The sequence below is a fragment of the Rhineura floridana genome, chromosome 3 (assembly GCF_030035675.1).
Source record: "Rhineura floridana isolate rRhiFlo1 chromosome 3, rRhiFlo1.hap2, whole genome shotgun sequence".
In the NCBI taxonomy this organism is placed as follows: Eukaryota; Metazoa; Chordata; class Lepidosauria; order Squamata; family Rhineuridae; genus Rhineura; species Rhineura floridana.
This window is the reverse complement of record NC_084482.1, coordinates 51,232,656-51,238,992: the sequence shown is the minus strand read 5'-3', so window position 1 is coordinate 51,238,992 and position 6,337 is coordinate 51,232,656.

Genomic DNA, 6,337 nt, shown 5'->3' with positions numbered 1-6,337 from the left:
CTATGGTCCTGTCTCTGCTCTGCCTGCTCACTTCAATCTGGACCCGCATTCCGTTTTCAGTGTGTTGCCCTTTTTAGCAAGAGCAGTGGTTCTAACATTTCCCTTACTCAAGACGCTGGCACAAAAACTGTAGCCTGAGTTTTTGTGTGTGTATGGGGTGGGGGTGGGGCCGAGCTGTTGCTGAATCTGCTACTTCCGCTACCCCTGCTGCTGGAGAATGGAGGCCACATGCGTGCATATGGAAGCTGAGTGTGGTGTAGAAGCCAGCGCAGTCAGGAGGGACTTGGCAGGACAGCCACATCTTCCATGGGGTGGTCCAGCCACAGACAATGGGCCATTTAGGATAGAATTCTAGGAAGTGAGGAGAGAGAGAGAGAGTTGCATTTTTGGTTTGGGCTTGAAAGGATACAGAGATTTGGAGGAAAGGAAAAATTGGAGTTAGACTAGCATTGCTTTTCATATGAAGACTGAGAGGGATTGAGGAACCCGTGCCTGGGACTAGAGAGGACTCAAAAGTCAGACCTCCCAGGATTTTGCACTGTAGGGTTTACAGTCCCTCTTAAATCATTTTCGTAAGCCCTAAGCCTGTCTGGCCTCCAAAACAGCTTCCGTTCTCCATCTCTTCCACAAATAACCCAAAGAGGAAGGAAGCAGCCTCTATAGCTTCCTGCTCCAACAGCTGTATATCAAAGGCAACTACCTAGGAGCTTCTTTCTACAGACTTTCCTTATTGCCACCTGATGTGTCACACAGTACTGAAGGAGGAAAGGCCCTGCTTGAGGACAGCGGGGTTGAACAAATAAAGGCCTGTGAGATTTTGCTGAAAAGTTTTTTTAAAAGTTTTCCCCCTCTCTCTTTCATTCAGTACTAGGGTTGCCAGGCTCAGGGCCTGAGAATGAGTCTGTATTTTTAAGAGAAGAGAAAATTCAGCCAAGTGCAGGTTTTCTTGCAGCACTGTAATGAGAAAAACCACAAGGTGAAATTCTCCCTTCCCCCTGCACAACTTTTAAAGAGACAGAAGACCTCTTGGAGACTGGGCCTGGCAACCAGCAAAGCAAGGGACGAGAAAAACAAATCAAATACAAAAATTAGACTGGATGTTGTAACTTTGGGCCACTACTTCTTTATTCCACAATCCTAGGTGTAGCAGATTCAGGCAACTATTTCATACCCACTTACCTGGGAGTGAATCTCACTGAATTCAAAGGGACTTACTTCTGAGTAAATAGGTATAGGATTGCAATCCCAGTCTAGAGTCTCCATCTTAGAACGGAATCTAAAAATGCAGTCTTCGTTACTATGACATCAACTCATTTTTGTACTTCCCCCCCCTTACCCTCCCACCTGTTTGCTTTGTGTAACATTAAGCTTGATGAAGAGTTCTGGAGAACTCAAAAGCTTGCCCCTACTTTGTGACATTTTTGTTGATGCCAAGAAAGATATTTATTTTTAATTTGATTTATATCCGGCCCTTCGTCCCTGTAGGAACCCAAGGCTCTGCTGTTGTATGTTGACACTACCTGAGACCCCCACCGCCGCCTTTCTCACCCCCAGACAGCATGGCAAATGGCCAGGGGCAATGGGAGCAGTAGGCCAGCGACATCTGGAGGGCCACAAGTTCCCCGCCCCTCCTGATTTCCAGGATCCCAGCCTCAGAAGGGGAAATCCTGACACCGCAGAAAAAAGGCTGCCCCATTGGCCCAGCTGGCCACAGCCCATATAAAGGCAACTCTAGGGAGATCTCTGCAGGAAAGAGAAAGGGAAGAAGCTCGGACAGGGCCAAATAAGGAAAAAATAGTGACAATACCAACAGGGCTTGAGTCACCATGAACAGCGAATCAAACCACTATTTCGCTTCCGATTCAGAAAAAAAACCCATAGCATGTGCAAATCTAAAACAGACTCTCGGCAAAGCCAGAAGGGGCACAAGGGCTATACTTATATGGACTGGAAATTACATTGTACTCGGAGGCAATTTTTGCCGACGCACGGATAGGATCCGGCTGCACGCCTCTTCTGAGCCTACCATTTGGGCAACTGTGCGCGCTGACAGGGACGGGGTGGAGTCGGAATGAAATCCGCGGCCGCCTTCAGTTTTACCCGAAGGCTGGCGCGGAAGGGGTGGAGTAGGAAGCGTGGGGGAATGGCTGACAATCTTGGGGCCATCTCCCCTGCCGGCTTCTGCTCGAGAAGTGCATGCAGTACATGCGCCACGGAAGGAGGAGGTACTTGGATCCTGACCATGGAGACCTCCTTTTCCCGTCAGCGATCTCCGTTTACCAAAACGGTGAAGCTCGACTCTGAAGCGGATTCAGGAAGGAAGCTCTGCTACAGCGGTTTCCCAGGGAACTGCTTAACCTTACCAGAGCTGCAGAAAGAAGCGGTGACTCCCTCTAGGGACAGCAGGCGTGCGTTGCAAGCAACTCGGAAAGTCTGCTGCTCAGACAGACAGCAGGTCGAACACGCCCACCCACACTCTCCTTTTATCAGCAATGGTAACTTCCACCGTGGCCGCTCCACGTCCAGTACTGTAATCCGAAGGATATTCCCGGCATTGCTATCTATGTCATTTTCAGCGGGTGGCATTTACATGAGTTAAGATTGAGCGTTTTGCCCCTTTGTCTCCTACCGTGTGAAATACGGGAGGATCTCGCATCAAATCCCAGTGTTTTTTAAACCTGTAGTCAGACCATGCTCCAGCGGAGGCTGTTCCCTTAGGGCAAATGAGGAACTGCCCCCACCAAGCATAGTCTGCCTTCAGCCAGCCTCTGCTTGCCTTCCTGCTCGCAATCCATTCAAGGGGTGGCCCTGGTTGCCAACTCCCTCCTCCTTACTCTCAGTGTTGCCCCTTGTAGAACGCAGCAGGGAGGAGAAAGTTGGGGACACAACTAGTCTGAGTTGGCTCTGCCAGTCATTGTCTGTGGCTCCCTGGCTTCTGCCCTACCAGACCAAATGAGCACCCCCCCACTGCTTGGTTCATCAAGTCCCACTGATAGAATAAATAAGCACTTCATCCAATGCTGGTTTTAGATTCAGAATCATTTTAAGCCTCACATGGGAGCAGATGGAGCTAGGGAGGAAACTATGACTGTTGTTCTACAACCCACTCCCCTTTACACATTATTTTTAAAAAGCACAACAAACTTTCCAAATGCAGCTACACTGGCAGAGGACCTTTATCCAATTAGCAGTGACACCAGCATGCACACACAGGCAGTGGCTCGTTCTGGCTTGGCCTAAGGGATCATTGGAAATGCCCTAACCAAGAGCAGACATGGTTAGGATTATGCTGCAAGGAATAGGAGGTGGGCTGGGTGCAGATGAATAGTTCCCCCCTCACAAAATCAGAGTTGTAAGGGGCCTACAAGGTCATTGAATCCAACCAGTGCTAAGTGTAGGAATCCAAATTAAAGCATACTCAAGAGGTGGCTGTCCAGCTGCCTCTTGAAGGCCTCCAGTGTTGGAGAGCCCACCACCTCCCTAGGTAATTGGCTCCATTGTTGTACTGCTCTAACAGTTAAGAAGTTTTTCCTGATGCTCAGCTGAAATCTGGCTTCCTGTAACTTGAACCCATTATTTTGTATCCTGCACTCTGGGCTGATGGAACCCCAAACACACAAAGCCATCATTACATTGTAGTGTGCGTGTGTGGTCTCTGCCTAACAAGATTTTTTAAAGTGCTACAGCAATATGGACAACTTGCTTGAGCAGAGACTATAGCAGGATGGGGAGGGGTGAAGAGGAGTGTATGTATTGTGGTCAATAATACCTCTATCATGCCATTAATTTTTCTGAGATGTGAAAATGTCTGTTGGTTGCCTGGGCCAGGCAGATGTTGCTGAACTATAATTCCCATCAGTCCTGACCATTAGCCATCTTGGGGCTGATGGAAGAGTCCAACCACAGGCTTCCCAACCCTGGCCTCAGACTTGGGAAAAAGTTCTATTAAAGATAGCTCCAAGGAGCTAGGTAGAGGAGCAGCAATTAAACTTTTGACATTCAACAGGTTCTCGCCTCTTTCCTGCTTGCGTGACGCAGATGGAAGCAGAGCTCTGCTCCAGCTGCTGTAGTAAGGAAGGGATGGAGCATGACTGCATGTGCATGAATGTGCTGCCATCTGCAGCATGACACAGGAAAACGGGACTGGTACAGATAGGTTGAAGCAGCTTCAACTTTCAACTGGAAGCCCCACCAATTACCTTCTAGCAGGGCTAGCAAACATGAGACACAAAGGTACCTGATGGTATGAGGGATGTGCTGTAGCTCTCAATGAAGATGCTCAATGCCTCACAGCCAAACTGGGATTTTATAGGCAGCAGCTCAACATCAGTGCTGCCTGCAGAGAAACCATTCTATGTGCAAGAGTAAGAGCGGTATTTCAGTGGCATGACAACTCCTGCTGGTGGAAGCTGTGTAACGCAGCTCTCCAAACTGACTCCACGCAAACTGCCAACGCCGCCGTTGGCAGCAGTTTGCAGAGGGCTGCTTGTTCCTGTCCTCCTTAGAAAACTAGAGAGAGAAGATGAGAAAGCACAGGCACACGTGTTTGTGCTGGACAAACCACTCATGATCCTAAGGGTGAGTATTGGGACAGGGTTGTGGTGGTCCTACCCTGAAGCAACAGTGGACCAGGAATCCATTTGGCAGTGGTAGTCATGGCCGATGGCAGCATCCAAGTGAATCAGCTTATGGAAAAATGCTATGAAAGCACAGAGAGAGAGGGACCAAGTCCTGCATACTGACTGGGGACACTGGGGAGTCTAATCCTACGACGTGATGTGCACTTTTCACACACTGAAGAGCCAGTTTTTCTGGGCTCTGTTCTCTGGTTCTTTTGCCAGAAGTATCCCAGTACGCACAGCATCTGAATGCCCGAGTTAGCAACTCCCTCCAATGTGGACACAGCCTGGCAGTGATTAAGACTCAAAAGGTTGTATTTATAGGGCAGCTTGCTTCATTAAACCTCTTACTCTACTCTACTTGTGGTCAGTTCTGGGGGGGGGAGAGAGAGAGATAGGGAGAGAGAGGGGGGGAGAGAGAGAGAGAAGCTCTTCTCTGAGCAGAGCATATCTGGAAAGTACTCCTTGCTCCTGGTGGAGCCGGCTTCCACCAATCGCAAAAGCTAGGCTTGGCTCAACTCCGACTGGCGGTTGGCCTGAATCCAATTAGGTTAGCCCTGCAGGGTGACGGAGAAGACCCAAAGACCCAGATCTGTCAGTTCCCCCATTCAAGATTCGTTGAGCAGAAAGGGGAGGTGGGCGGCAGGCGCACTTGAGTGGATAATCACAACCGAAACCACCATTGCCAGCCGCCTAAACCTTAACCTTTCCAAAGGAGGGATGCAACAAAGCATTTTCCCTCTTTGCTCCCTGCTTCCCAGCCTCCCTCCCCCAAGCATGGGACACGACGGGCCAGGCCCTCCCCACTTGACCCTGCCCACAGTGCCGCACACCCCTCGCTTGGAGAGGACTGACTGGCTACATTGGTTCATGAGAGGCAGTGACTCTGTGGGACCCCCTTCAGCAGAAACCCCTGACCCCTGTGCTCCTATTCACTAGGAGAAAGGGGAGGGGAGCTGCAGAGAGAAGCACCCCTAGCTTGGATCAGCACTCACCAGCACTGAACAGCAGAGAGAGAGAGAGAGAGAGAGAGAGACTCTTTTAGCGCATCCTTTAGAGGGCCCCAGTTTCCTCGTGTGAAGCTGATATACCGACAGCCAGCATGGTGTAGTGGTTAGAGTGTCAGACCTGGGAGGCCAGGGTTCAAATCCCCACTCGGCCATGAAGCTCACTGGGTAGCCATGGGCCAATCACAGTCTCTCAGCCTAACTTACCTCATGGGGTTGTTGTGAGGATAAAACAGAGAGAGGGAGAATCACGTACACCACCTTGAGCTCCTTGGAGGAAAGGTGGGATGATATCATCAGCAACTGAAATGGTAAAGGACCAATCATGTAAAAGGGGCAAGGCAGTATAAAAGGAAACCTAAAAGAAATGCTGTATCTTGGAGGGAGGTGCAATGGCAACATCTCACCCCTTGGCTCTGCAGAGACAAAGGGGAAAAAACACACTGGGCCAGGGCATTTACCATCCACAGGATTCAAAACACAGGTCTGTGGAAGGTAAAAGAATAGGCAATGATCTTTCATTTTCATTACCATTCCCCTTCAATTTTCAGGCAGACCCAGTAGCTTCAGGGAGGAGGGGGAGAATGAAGCAATTCCCATCTGCCTGAAATGAACCTCTCTCAAAGGCTCAAGGTGAAGAGACACTGCTGGAAGGTCAGAGGGCAGCCATGACATCAATTATTCCAGACCGGGCAACAGGAGAGTGCGCAC